This window comes from Delphinapterus leucas, chromosome 6, assembly GCF_059928025.1.
Source record: "Delphinapterus leucas isolate spDelLeu-1000000601 "Yukka" chromosome 6, BTC_Dleu_Yukka2, whole genome shotgun sequence".
Classification (NCBI taxonomy): domain Eukaryota; kingdom Metazoa; phylum Chordata; class Mammalia; order Artiodactyla; family Monodontidae; genus Delphinapterus; species Delphinapterus leucas.
Genome location: NC_143134.1, coordinates 41,255,367 through 41,269,816, shown reverse-complemented (window position 1 = coordinate 41,269,816; position 14,450 = coordinate 41,255,367). Strand labels below are relative to the sequence as shown.

Here is a 14,450-nt window from a genome sequence, read left to right as displayed (position 1 = left end):
AGCAGGCCTGGAGTTTTCCGTGAAAATAATGAGACTTTTAGGAACAGATCTAAACACTAAAGGGGCCACCAATTCTTACTCCAACGACCTCTGAGGGTGAGCCAAAGGAGGCAATTTCAAGAATCTCTAATTGAAATCACTACCTCAGAGAAATACCCCCACTCCCATGTTCATTGCAGTGTTATTCACAATAGTCAAGACATGGAAACAACCTAAGTGTTCATCAATGTGGCATGCATGTTCAAAAGATTAATATTCAGCCACAGAAAAGAAGGAAATCTTGCCATTTGTGACAACACTGGATGCTGTCCATTTGGATGGACTTGAGGGCATTATGCTGAGTGAAATAAGTCAGACAGAGAAAGACAAATACTGTATGATTTCATTTACGGGTGGAATCTAAAGATGCCAGACTCATGGAAACATGAGTAAAGTGGTGATTGTCAAGGGCTGGGGGGTAAGGAATATGGGAGGATGTAAATCAAAGAGTACAAACATCCAGTTAAAAGCTAACTGGTGACTATAGTTAACAATACTGTCTTATATACTTGAAAGATGCTAAAAGAGTAGATCTTAAATGTTCTCACCACCAAAAAAAAAATAAAAGGTAATTATGTGAGGTAATGGAGGTGTTAACTAACCTTATTGTGGTAATCATTTCCCAATATATAGGTATATCAAATCATCATGTTCTACACCTTAAACTCATACAATGTTATACGTTAATTATATCTCAATAAAGAGAAAAAAATTAAAAAGGAAAAAATAAAGGAGAATTTCCTTTAGGAAATAAAAAAGAATTCCTAACGAAGGCTTTACTGTGTAACCAAGTAACTATGTAAGCATGGCAAGATACCCTTGCAGGGAACGCATGTGGTGAACTCTTTAAGAGCCTGGAATGTAAACCACGTTGGCACAAGACAGAGTGGGCCAACTGTCATGCTTCCTACCAAAAAAGCTCATGTCCACGTTTCTGGCATGGATAAGATACAGCTCAGATGAAGTAAAACTGAAAAACTAAAAAGGATTCTCATTCTCCTATACGGACCGATCCATTTTCTTCACTCTATGAGAGACAGACACATTAAGAATATTTCTGCAACTTGAAAAATATCACCATTAAAAATGTTGTTAGTCCCTTCCTGTGTTCAAGGATCCATGTAATAAATTTCAATTAAGAGTTAGTGATCTAAGGAGAAAACTCACCTCCTGGTGAATTAGTATGTATCCTTTTTATCATCAGGTAATTAAAGTTTAGTCCCTCACTACATTTTAAATTTTTGATTACCTAGGAACCCATTACAAAAATTAGTGTTATAATAATAGTAACTATTTTTAGCCTAGGTTTATCATTTTATATATAAGTTTTCATTTTTATCCTTGTTATATGAGTCTATTTACTTTTCCTTCTTTTATTGTTGGTCATCTCAAAGGTGCTTTAGAAATAGGTAGAGCCTAAATAATAAATACATTAAAAAATTAATAAGGGCAATCTAAGAGACACATTAACCCCAGCTTATTTCCAAACTCTGTTTGTGCAGGTTACAATCAGCTCCACACACCTTGGTCTTTGAAATAAGTCAATCTAACAGGGCTAGCTGGATGGTTGCTGCAGGAATTCTGCTCAGCCAGCAAGGGGAGTGAGTGAAAAGGAAGGGAGAGCAACACAGATTTCCACCCAAGCCAAGGTTGGCTGTTGAAGCAGAAAGGGAACAGCCAGGGTTGGACATGAGCCACCTCAACTGCATGGAAGGATTTCAGATTCACCGATTTCAGAAACATTTAAAGAGCTGACGTTGAAGGAGTCCGGGTGTATCACACTGCCCACAATGTGGAATGTGTCCAACAGAGTAATGTTCACAGATGCAAAAGGGAAAGACAAGATGCTTGCCTCCAGCTCAACTGCATTCCTATCACACACATGATGATCTCTGCTTGGAACAATCTGAAATTTTTAGAGCCCTGATTCCTTCCTACCTTCTTTCTTTCCTCCCTTCCTTCCCTGCTCCTCTCTGTCTTTCCTGGGACAGAGCCAAGTATCTGTGAGAATAGGCTGTGGGTGGTCTACATGAGAGGCTGGCAGCAGTGCAGGATTCCAGACGGGCTGGCTGGCTTACTACCCCAGTGTCAGGCACAGTCTGCACTCAGCAAGGGTGTGTGGGATTGAACCGAGTATTTTCCAAGAGACCATAGAGATTATGGAACCCAAATAACGATGAAATCTACAAAACATTCGATGTACCCATTCATTTGAAAATATCAACCAAATGGGGGGAAAAGTCAAGAATAATTCCGTACCTAGGCCATTCAGATGTGAGTGCTCTATATATGGTCACTCATAAAGATGACCTTTGATGAGAAGGGTGAAAATCAAACAAAATATTAAATAAATACAGTCAACAGAGATTTCTTTTTCAAGCATAGATCAAATGCATTGCTTCATTTGTATTCAGATTTATGTATATTATAAGGTGACTTAGGGAGACCCAGAGAACAATTGCATCCCTGAGGCTAAAAGTGTGAAATGCAATGACAGTCTTTATTAACCTGGGTAAGGCGTTTATGTCCCTTGAAAGACACCCTTTGAATGGTTCTATCATTCTTTAAACAAGTTAGCTCTGGTCGCCCCCACCCCACCTCTTTGTGCTCTGTACAGTCAGGACACAGATGGCATTACTTTTTAGGAAGAGGACTGCCTCTAATATTAGTCTCCCAAGCTACAAATGTGATTTAAAACCTCTCAGCCAGCACTTTATTCGTGGCAAGATGCATCGCCTATCCCCTGAGAAGTCATGAGTGCAGTCTCCCTATGAGGGCACTTAAAGTGGACTGAAATTGAATAATCTTTGCAATTTACCTTGGCTATTTCCCTCTGGTATAGAATAAAGTTGGAGATGCAGAGAGCTCAGAGAATCACAGCAAGCCAAAGATTTGGGGTTTGGAGAAAAGCCCACCATCATTTCCACTCCTTATAACCACCCATCTTCAAGCCACAAATGAAAGAAGAGTATCTGTGCCCACAGATAATTTGAATGATTTCTCTGAATGTGACTCATTTAGATGAAACATATGGAAACTCACTTGGGCAAAAATGAACTAGGGAAGGTGGGGGAGAGCGGGAAGAAAAAAAAAATCCATTTGACTAGATTACATCAAAAGCAAGATTTCTTTGGGATGCCTCTTCAACATTACTTATATCCTCAATGAATTATTCCACATTTATAAAAACAGCTTATGCTCCATGTAGACTTTAAAAATTGTTATGGTTCTTTTTGTTTGAATTCAAAGGAGACACAAGGAAATCTCTAGGTGTAAAATGCGATTATGGTTCTGGAATTTGGAGTACTGAATTTTTTCACTGGGCTGACTACCATAATCGAATTAATATGGATCCATCTGGTCTCCATTTCCTTGGTGTGGTGTAGGTTCACCCCATATTACATAAGTTATGCTCCTTAAGGACTTTATCACTTGACTTATTTGCCTGACTGGAAAAGTTGTATCAACATATAAACTAGTCACGATGATAACTACTGGCCCAAATGTTGTGATGTATACGAAGTCATTCTAATCCTCAACAACGACACCAACAAAATACATGTAAGAGAGTGGTTACTTATACACAGTACTGTGCAGGATGCTGTGTCGATAAAATTATACAAGTCTGGTCCACCCTTATTTTGAGGAGCCTACAATTTCTGGTGAACACTGATAAAGTTACAGACATAAGTTAGAAGCATTCCACCAAAGCATTTTAGTGCATATCAAGGAAAAGGCTCATGACCGTTAGAGGTAGGGTGTGTAGCAAGTGCTGTGAGAGCCCCTCCCATGTCCCTTAGACCAGGGGTCCCCAACTCCAGGGCCGAGGACCAGTACTGGTCCGCAGCCTGTTAAGAACCGGGACGAACAGAAGGAGGTGAGTGGCGGGCATCGCTCCCCATCGCTCACATTACCGCCTGAACCATCCTCCGTCCCGTCTGTGGAAAAACTGTCTTCCACAAAACCAGTCCCTGGTGTCAAAAAGGTTGAGGGAAAAAAAAAAAAAAAAAAAAAGGTTGAGGACCGCTGCCTTAGACCCTACTGTCTCTTTGTGTTTTGGATGACCTCCACCAGCAATTATCTGCATTTCTGGACTTGAGAGCTTTTTCCAGAGCCATAGAAGACGAAACAGCACATCTCAGGAGCAGCCTTCAACCAATGACCAGTGGGAGTTGGAGGATAAATTCCTCAGCTCCTTCATCTCTCAAGTGGAATCATTCCGAGGCATGTACTTTCTATTTCCCAGTTTCCCCAAGATTGAGCTCCAATTGCTCACCTTGACAACTATGTACAAATTCACCCTTTTTTGACTGCCTTCCCATCCCTTTATCACTTTCCACATCCTTGTCAGTGTTCCCTGCATCTCCCAAAGAAGTTCTTTGCACTTGAATCTTTGCTTCAGGTCAGCTTCTGGAGGTAACCCAAATTAGGACAAGGTGAGTCCACCCTCTAGATTGGTCAGAAAATGCATCAGTGAGGGTCCACATCCAGACAGAATAAAGAGAGGAAAATAGTCAACTCTTCTGTGACTAAACTTGAAAGGATTCATGGACGTGCTGGTGTGACAGACACTGCGGGTTACCTACACTACAGCAATTGTTCCTCCCTCCATAGTCAATATAAATCAACTTGGTTTGGCCACAACAAGTTCAGGGTAGCTAAACCCCTCCCTTGGCCCCTGAGGATGAGCCAAGCTCAGTGCAAGTCAAGCATGATTGCTCCATTCCCATTTGCTGATTATCTTTAAGGGAGAGCAGTTGACTGAGTGCCCATGAGGCATAAGCAGAAATGTGCTGAGGAGCTCTTTTCCTCATGGATACACAGAGAGCTGGAAAGGTAAAGAGCTTCTTTTTTGGCCTTCACCTTCTTTCCTGTTTGGGAAGGAAACAGGCACCACTGGGGGAATGCCTGGAGTTATTGTAGTCATCTTAACCCCATGAGAGAAAGGTTGTTGCATTGCTAAACCAACCCTAGAACTTCCTACTTCCAGGCTTCATTTATGTAAGATAAATATTTGTCAAGATTTCTGTTACGTACACCCAGTTTATCCTGACTGATACGGGTGCAATTCTAGAAACCAGTTCAATGAGGAAAGATGGTTTGCAAGGAACTGTGTTCAAAATAGCAGTGGAAATAGAAAGTCCCATATTATACTTGCCCTATGTATCATTTTCATAGTTCACTTAAAACTTTTAAAATGGAAGAGACTGATGTTAATATTCCATTTCCCTCCTGGGATACTCCCCTACAGACCCTCACTATGCAGTAACAAACTCCTTAACCCAGCTTGGGCCCTTAGGCCTGCTTCTACCTCTGCCTGAATTCCTTTCCCTACAGGTCCTCACGGCATCTTCCCTCACTTCCTTCAGGACTCTGCCCAGTTGTCACCTCCTCAGTGACAATCCCCTATGAAATGACATTACCCTTGCTCTCATCATCTCCTTTCAAGGAAAAAATGTATGCGGAAGAATGCTATTCGGCCCATGAAGCAGGAAGGTTATTACTGTCATTATAAAAGGTACATTAAAGTTTATACTGTGGCCCAGAGTGACCAGGTTATTAAAAGCTAATGCTACAGATTCATGCACCACCAAAGAGACTGGCTAGGTTGATGCAAGATGTCATTTTCAAGCATGACCCACACAGAATTATTGGGTCCATATTTTAAGGTCGTTTTAGCCACCTACTTCCAATAATAGTAGTTAATATTAAGGAATCATCCTTTTGGCTGATCAAATTTCTTGCAGAGCTTTTCTGCTTTCCTTTTATTTTGAGGAGATGGGATAGATGCCTTAACTGCCATATTTTAAAACTGTCACCAAATCACCTACTTCCCTTTAGGAGGAAAAAGAGGAGGAGGAAGAATAGCTCTGGGACAATATACCTCCTCTCTTCTTGAAATCTCTACTTGGATGACATAAAGCACCCAAACTCCACACCACATATGCAAGTCCTAAAAGCTATTCACATGTCCCTCTCCTTGGTCTTCGTCTACCCACAGAGGCTAGAAAACTAAAATACTGGATTTCCAAGCCTCCATTTAGCTAGGCGTGGCCATGAAACTTAGCTCATACCAATATGATGTAGGAAAAGTTCCTGGATAGAGGTCCCTTCCCAAATAAAGGGGAAAATTTTTACTAGGATATAGCCCTTCACCTCTTGGACCTTCATCCAATTTTATAGTTGTAAAGCAGGTACAAGGGGAGGATCACAGCAGTCATCTTGAACCATAAGGAGATAAGCAAAAGGGTAAAGGGCTACACACCACAGTAGGTAGACCGGAAAGCTGAAAAGTACTCTACTATCCCTGAATTGTTGAGCTGCTTTATAAGTCCTAGATTGTATAGCCGTGGACTCCCTGTCCTGCAAATCACACACACCCCTAACTGATTCAGCCATTCCAGTGAGTCCTTCTGCTCTTTGTAGCTGATCACTAATATAAAGACAGGGACTGAACTCATGAAACCCCCTCTCACCTGGCCCCTTTTCCAGTATCTTTAGCACAGTAAATAACACTTCCATCCTCCTGAACACATAGGCCAGAAATCTAGGAGTTATTCCTGACACTGTTCCCTCCTTCATGTCCATATCCAACCCATCACTGCCTAAATGTCCAACCACAATCACCATCTTTCCAGATACCACTGTCCCTCATCAGAGTGCCTATGACAGCCTCCTTGCTTGTCTCCTTTCAATGTTAGGTCCTCACTGTACTCACTTTCCTTTTCAAAATACAAATCTAATCATTCACACACACACACACACACACACACACCCCTGCTTGAAAGGCTTCAGTGGCTTTCCATATGTCCTGTGATCATGATCCAAATATTTAATATGGCCTAAAAAGCCATTTGGGATTTACCCCAGCTCTTCTCTCCAGCCTCAGCTTGTGCTAGCTTTCCTCTGAGTTTCAGCTTCCCAGACCTTCATTTGTAAGAAAGCACCCTACTCCCTCCTCTATGAGGTCTTTGCACAGACTTTCCTCTGGCCAGAAAGTTCTTTTTCGCCTCTACCCTTTGCTACTTGACTCCTGGCAAGTTCCTCTTCATTCAGAACACAGTCCTGGCTTCTCAATCTCAGAGAACTCTTCCATGACTCAGCTCAGGAGTACAAGATCCTTTGTTTTAACACTGCCACACAACCAGCTTCCCTTTTTCAGAATCTCTAGTTGTAATTATGCATCCTTAGTGGCATTAGTTCTTTAATGGTAAGTCCTTGAGAGCAGGTTCTCTGATTTTTTGTTTTGTCTTCGCATAGCATTCTCCATGCCTGACACTATTCCCAGCATCTAGTAGGTTCTTAATAAATATTTGTTGAACAAGGATTGAATGGAAGAAAGGCAAATAGCCCATTCAATCAGCCAGGCCCTAAATAATTGGTGAGTAACATTATATTATCTAAACAAAGTGGAACTATATAATAATATGATTGAGATAATATCAAAAATATATTGAGCTTTACTGGGCCATAAATATTTGATGAATCACCAATCTTTATCATCTCACTCATGGTATTTATTTCAGGATCTGCTTCCTCTGAGGCCTGGGTGGACTGGGTTAGGCAGTGGTGTGGAGTGGGCACACAGTCTGAACTGCTGAGGCCAAGCTATGAGATGGTGGCCCTGACTAGAACTTAATCCAGACTTACAGCCTGTGTTGGGAATATCATCAAATTGGAGAGAGAAGGTGTGTGAGTCCTTTATTCCAAATAATCTTCCATCTGAGACATCCCTAACAGGCACTACCCAAACATGGGTTGTGGATCACTGAATCAAGCCACCAACTGACAAAGAGGCTGCATGGGAACTTGCTCTCACAGTTCACACCCCCCTCATCATATGACTTAGAAAAATGGTAAATGGATAAAATTGAAAAGAAGGAAAAGAACCAGCAGAAAACATGCCTTGATCTAGAGGGTCTCAGTTTGAAAAGGTCAAGTCTTTCCTCAAGGGGAAGGTGCTCTTCCTTTCTTAATGGCTCTCTCAGTCATTGGGTCACAAGGATTTATCTGTTCCCACGTTCACATCTAAATCATGTGATTCAACCAAAGGAATCAGCAGTGGAGACAGACTGTGTTTTGTGGGAGTGAGAGAACAAACAGGTGCTTGTGAGGTGGGGACATCTTTTAGCCTAGAATCTGGAAAAGGATCTTTGTCTAGTGACAAAAGGTAATCAGGATGGAGCGGAGAGCAAACAGGGTGAATAACATGTAACATTTCCCTCCACCTCTACCCAAACCAGCTGAACACCATTTTATTCTATTCCTTCCAAGAGCCAAATCTTGGGGGTCAGAAGCCATGGATTTAAGCCTCCAATCTGCCGCATATGAGTCTTGTGACACAGATGGTAATTTAGTCTCTCTGAATCACATTTTTCCCATGGCAACCAGAACATGGAACCCAGTTGGTAAATAAAGATGGAACCCCATGCAGAATTGTGCCAAGAATCAATGAGATCATGTATGTGAACTCCATTTATGCATTGCAAGGCTTATATCCACATTAGCTCATTTATTTGGACTTCTCATTCCCCAAACTCTCCTTACCATATTTAGACACCACAGAGGTATGTGCTTTTTCACCCCTGATCAAAGAAGATAATTCTCTCAAGGGCCACACCTTGAGCACTAGCCAGCTTTTCTGAAACTCCATATCTTCTCTGTTGGCTTCCCTCTCTTTCATATGACATTCTCTTAAGCCCCTCATGGAACTGTCTTTCCCTGACCCCATTCAATGGTGTCTTGGGAAACAAGAAGACCTCAGACTACCCTCAGAAGTAAATTACAGGTTCTACTCACAGGCACCAGCTGCTTATCATATGACCTCCAGAAGCTTTCACACAAAGCTAAGTGTGGCTGGGAGAGATGTACTGACCTTTGGGTAGGAGGTCAGGACATCTTGTGTGCAAATCTGTGTTTGAGGCCCCCAATCTCCGTGGAGGATGTGGCCTCTGCAGTTGTGACATACACCCCATGTAAGAACTAGCCCCAAATCCTCACCAACAACAACCTGGTAACTCACGGATATTGTTGAAAGTGTCCACGTTTGCCCACAAGGTGCTTAAAAAAAAAAACAAAAACTATGTGATAAGTGATTTGTGTAAATTTGTGTGTGTGATGTATTAGAGCACTTTCAGTTTGTTGAAATTTTATTGGCATTAACTAGTTTTGCAAAGTGTTCAATTTCTCATTCTGAAGAAAGGATGGTCACGGTTTTAATTATTGGAGACCCCCACTGAAAAAATTTTAAAGGGATGGTAGAGATGCAGATAGAGTTGTGTTTTGATTACCCAGCTGCCACAAGTCACAGAGGTTGATATCCAAAAATTTCGCTATCTGATCATCTGTATTGATTGAGAAGAATCCTAATTCAGAGGTGTGGAGGTGGGAGGATCTTTCCCAATCTTGCCATTTCCCATCCCAAAATGAACTTTGAGTTTGAGGATGAGGAGTGAAACAATATCTTCCCATTGGCTAGTATCCCTCACTTGAAAAAACTTCAAGGATCCATTCATGAGAGAAAACTAAATCATCTGAGGCCTACCGGAATATTCCAATAATTAAAATACAACACCCCTTGGACTTTTCAACATGCTAGAATGGACCTAAAGAAAAGTTAACCCAATGACCTCTCCTACAGGTGAGGAAATCTGAGACCCAGAAAGATGCAATGCTGAGAGGTAAACCCAGACTCATATTTCTAGCCAGGTCCTCTCCCCACTAGATCATACTAGGTTCGCGAGTACGGTTGTTAAGGGTCATTCACAAAGAAGCACTCGCTGCTTTCAGTCTTTAGTTTCCACAGGTCTCCTTAGGAGCAATATCTCCTTTCTTTCTGTCTGCTTGTGCTGTCATAACAAAATATCATAGACCAGGTGGCTTAAACAACAGAAAATTATTTGCTCACAGTTCTGGAGTCTAGAATTCCAAGATCAAGGTGCCAACAGAATTGGTGTCTGGTGAGAGCTCTCTCCTTGAGTTGCAGTTGGTTGTCTTCTATGGTCTTGCCTCTGTGTGTGCATGTGGAGAGAGGGGGAGAGAGAAAGAGAGAGAGATCTTCCCTCTTCTTGTAACGCCACTAATTCTATCAGATAAGGATCCAACCTCATTTAACATTGATTACCTGCTAAAAGCCCTATTTCCAAATACAATCACATAGGGGTTAGGACTTCAACACATGAATTTGGAGGGGCGGGGGGACACGATTCTGTCCATAGCACTTTCTCACTACTCAAGAAGCTGAGTTTATAACTCCTGACCTCCAACTAGGCATTTGAAGAATATCAAATTGTATTAAAAATATCACTCGTTGTTTTCAAATACAGCCAGAGCAGGACAATGGCTACAACATTTATCCTTCTAGAACAGACAAAGTATTTACTTCACCCACCCCATCCGCCCCTAATTTACTGTATCTAAGTAAAGTGAGTCCTGAACATCTGTTTTGTGTGGATAAGGAAAACAAACAATTCGGTGTATCACTTCCTAATTTTAATAACGTCTGGATATAATATGACAAGGTTGATGTACTGTAACACTTGTTAAAGTGGGACTCAACCCACATTGTTTTCACCAGCCGCCAAGCAGCCAATTAAATACCAGCCCATGAGCTGAGTGTCTGCTAACACAGAGGCCAGGCAACCTCATTACTGGCAAGGTTAATTTAATCAGTTAGTTTTCCTCAGTGCCTGTGAGTCACTCCCAAAATTTAAAACACAAATACAAAATATTAATGGAAGCATTTCCCAAATCTGTGGAATTCCTCATGCCTCTCTCTTCCCACTTATTTCACCTCGCCTGGGTCACCTACCTGCAAAACGCCCCTGTCTACTGGCAACCAGCATTTTACTAGACTTGAGCTTAGGAACCTCAAAAACAGAAATAACGAGATGTGCCATCTTTTGTATATTTGCAAATCTGGTATAGTGCATGCATTTTTGTGCTGTAGGAAGAGGCCTCTGATCCAACAACTGACATGTGTTCTCACATCTGAAGTTCTGCAAAAGAAAAAGAAGGAAAAGACAAAGTTTAATTCTAAAGTAGGAAACAATCCATTCTGCAGCTGGAGGCATTCAGAACTGGGTTGCATGGAATGATGCTGTTTGTGTTCAGAGGTGCCTGCAGCGCTGCAATCCACCCAGCTAGGAGCGTCTTCGTGTGGACGCTGAATCGTGGAATCCTGAGAAGGCTGGCCACTCCCTCCTCTTCACCATCCTCCAGGAGAGCTTGTCTCACAACCCATGGACTCTGACCAATGACTGAAATATAACAGCTATTCTTACAGATCTCAAGGAAAACACAACATGACCATAATTTTAAGTGTTTGAGAAGCCAAAATAAAGGGATTTGAGTTTGCCAACCAACATTACAGTGATGGCCCTCTTACTTAGTATATGTGGATCCCAAGGCCTATCCTGACTTTCAAGCAATGAAAAGGTGATGTTCACAGTGGGGCCCCAGGCCCAGGTGTGGATAACAGCATTTAGCAGGTATAGACCTAATGCACACAAATGTATTCACAGTAAAAATATAACAGTGTTGGTCAATAACCATCCTAATGGCTGTATACAAACTTAGATTGTAATATTCTGAAATTGTTTCCTGAAATAAGACTTTTCAGATTTAAAGTGAAATGACAAAGGACTAGAAGAAAATGTAGAGAAGTATTGTATAATCTAAGGATGGGGGTGGCCTTTCTAAGTATGATACTAATAACAGAAATCATAACGGTAATAGATTTAGCTGTCTATGATCTGAAAGCAATCAAACAAATAAATGAAAAAAAAGTAACAGCAACAAAAATTACTAACATAGAAAAGTACATCAACAAAGTTGAAAGCCTAAAACAAACAGAGAAAAAAATGTTGACAACAAAGAAAACAGATAAAGAGTGAGTGTACTTAATGTACACAAAGTAATTAAAAAGTCAGTAAGAACCTGGGGGGGGGGGTTGGGGGGGGATGCATTGGGAGATTGGGACTGACATATATACACTAATACATATAAAATAGATAACTAATAAGAACCTGCTGTATAAAAATAAATTAATTAATTTAATTTAAAAAAACAAAAACAAAATTCAAGGTATTGACAGGACCAGGTACCTTCTGAAACCTCTAGGAGATGACCCTTCCATTCCTCTCCTACTTTCTGGTAGCCACTGCCATTCTGTGGCTTGTGGGAGCAGAACTCCAGTCTCTGCCTCTGTCTTCAGTAGACCATATTCCCTCTGTGTCTGTATGCATGTCCTAATTTTCCTCTTCTTATATGGGCACTGCTCATAGTGGACTATGGCTCATCCTAATGACCTCATCTTAACTTGATTGTGCCTGCAAAGACCTTATTTCTAAATTGGTCACATTCACAGGTACTAGGGGTTCAGACATGAACATCTCTTTGGGGAACACAATTTAACCCATAATAATGCTCCATCAGTATTTGATAAATGGATGAATAAATGCATGTGTGCTCAGCCACCACTTCTGAAAAAAAAGAAATCAGTAAAAACCCGAAAGTGATTCCCTCCTGCACAGCTGTTCCGTAGAAGAGTAGTCATGTATCTCCATCCACTTTATCTCTTGCCCAAGTACTAGTCACCATCCCATTGACAATTTGATGGACACGAACATGAGCCCCTGAGGCCCCAGAACTATCTTTTCAGTTGTAAACCAAGGGCTGACAAAAATTGTCATTTTAAAATAGATAATAATGGAAGATGGAATAATGGAAGATGAGCTCCAGTTATCTTTAAGAACAGTCAGTTTAAGGGCTGATACAAAGGATGAACTGCACAGTAGTAATGAATTACACAGGCAGTCCTATTCTAGGAACACTGGCAAATATGAAAATATCTGTATACCCAATGGTTTCCCTTGGGGGATTTGAAATAACACCAACTGTAGCTTAGAGTTGAAGGGTGGTTCAGGGCCCATGCATATTAGTGGACAGCACTTGGTTGGTGTGAGGGAAGATGCAGAGTCAGAATACAAAGAGGAGCTGAAACTCCTAAGTATATCTGGAAAGTGATCTGCCCTTGGAAGTGGTGGCGAGCTTCCACAGAAAAAAGTCAAACTTGCTGTGAACTGGATGATGGTGATGATGAAGATAATGAGGAAGCTGAAGAAAAATCTCCAGTAAAGGAATCCATATGAGATACTCCAGCCAAAAATGCACAAAAACCAAACCAGAATGACAAAGACTCAAAAACATCAACATCAAGATTAAAAGGTCAAGAATCCAAAAAACGTAGAAAAACTCCTAAAACACCAAAAGGAGCTAGTTCTATAGAAGACATTAAAGCAAGAATGCAAGCAATTATAGAAAAGGGTGGTTATCTTCCCAAAGTGGAAGCCAAGTTCATCAATTATATGAAGAATTTCTTCTGGATGACTGACCAGGAGGCTATTCAAGATCTCTAGGTGTGGAAGAAGTCTCTCTTAAGAAAATAGCTTAAACAGTTTGTTAATGTTTTCCATCTAATCTCATTTTTGTAACAGTAGATATCTGGCTGTCCTTTTTTTTTTTTTTTTTTTGAGTGGGATAATGACATCTTTATTTTTACTGATCTCTGTTTTGGGGGAAGAATTGTTTTACTTTGTTTTATTTTATTTTTTAAATTGAAGTTTCAGGGTTTCCCTGGTGGTGCAGTGGTTGAGAATCTGCCTGCCAATGCAGGGGACATGGGTTCGAGCCCTGGTCTGGGAAGATCCCACATGCCGCAGAGCAACTGGGCCCGTGAGCCACAACTACTGAGCCTGTGCATCTGGAGCCTGTGCTCCACAACGAGAGAGACCACGACAGTGAGAGGCCCGTGCACTGCAATGAAGAGTGGCCCCTGCTCGCCTCAACTAGAGAAAGCCCTTGCACAGAAACGAAGACCCAACACAGCCAAAGATAAAAATAAATAATTTTTTTAAAAAATTGAAGTTTTAATCTAATTGAAAGTTTAAAAAAATTAATGAGAAAAAGATGAGCACCCCAATAGAAAAAATAATAGTCAAAGGACATATTCAGATAATTTACAAACACAGAACCCAAATATTTGGAGTCTTTTTAAGTATAATGTCCTTAGTAATCAAAGAAATAAAAAATGTAAATATATATAATTTTTCATGTATCAAATTGGCAATTTAAAAAGAAATCATGGAGCCCATTTTGGAGAAGAATGTGGGGAACCCTATAAACTGCGGCTGGGAATGGCAATTGATACAATTTCTTCCAGGTTCATAATCCTGCACTAGGAATTGAAAGTCCTAAACTTTACATTTCATTTTACACTGGAATTCCAAACTTAACCTAAGGAAATAATTGTGGATAAATACAAAAATGAAGCTATAACACCCGTCACAGGGTTGTTTGTAAGAGGGATATAATGTTGGGAATATCAACCAAAGAACACCTGTACAATAGAA

The 14,450-nt window shown here is 40.8% G+C and overlaps 1 pseudogene; it reads left to right on the top strand.

Annotated features, from left to right (window-relative positions):
* The first annotated feature begins 424 nt into the window (after positions 1-424).
* LOC111166839 (nucleophosmin pseudogene) lies at positions 425-14,075 on the top strand (annotated as a pseudogene).
* Positions 14,076-14,450: the final 375 nt, after the last annotated feature.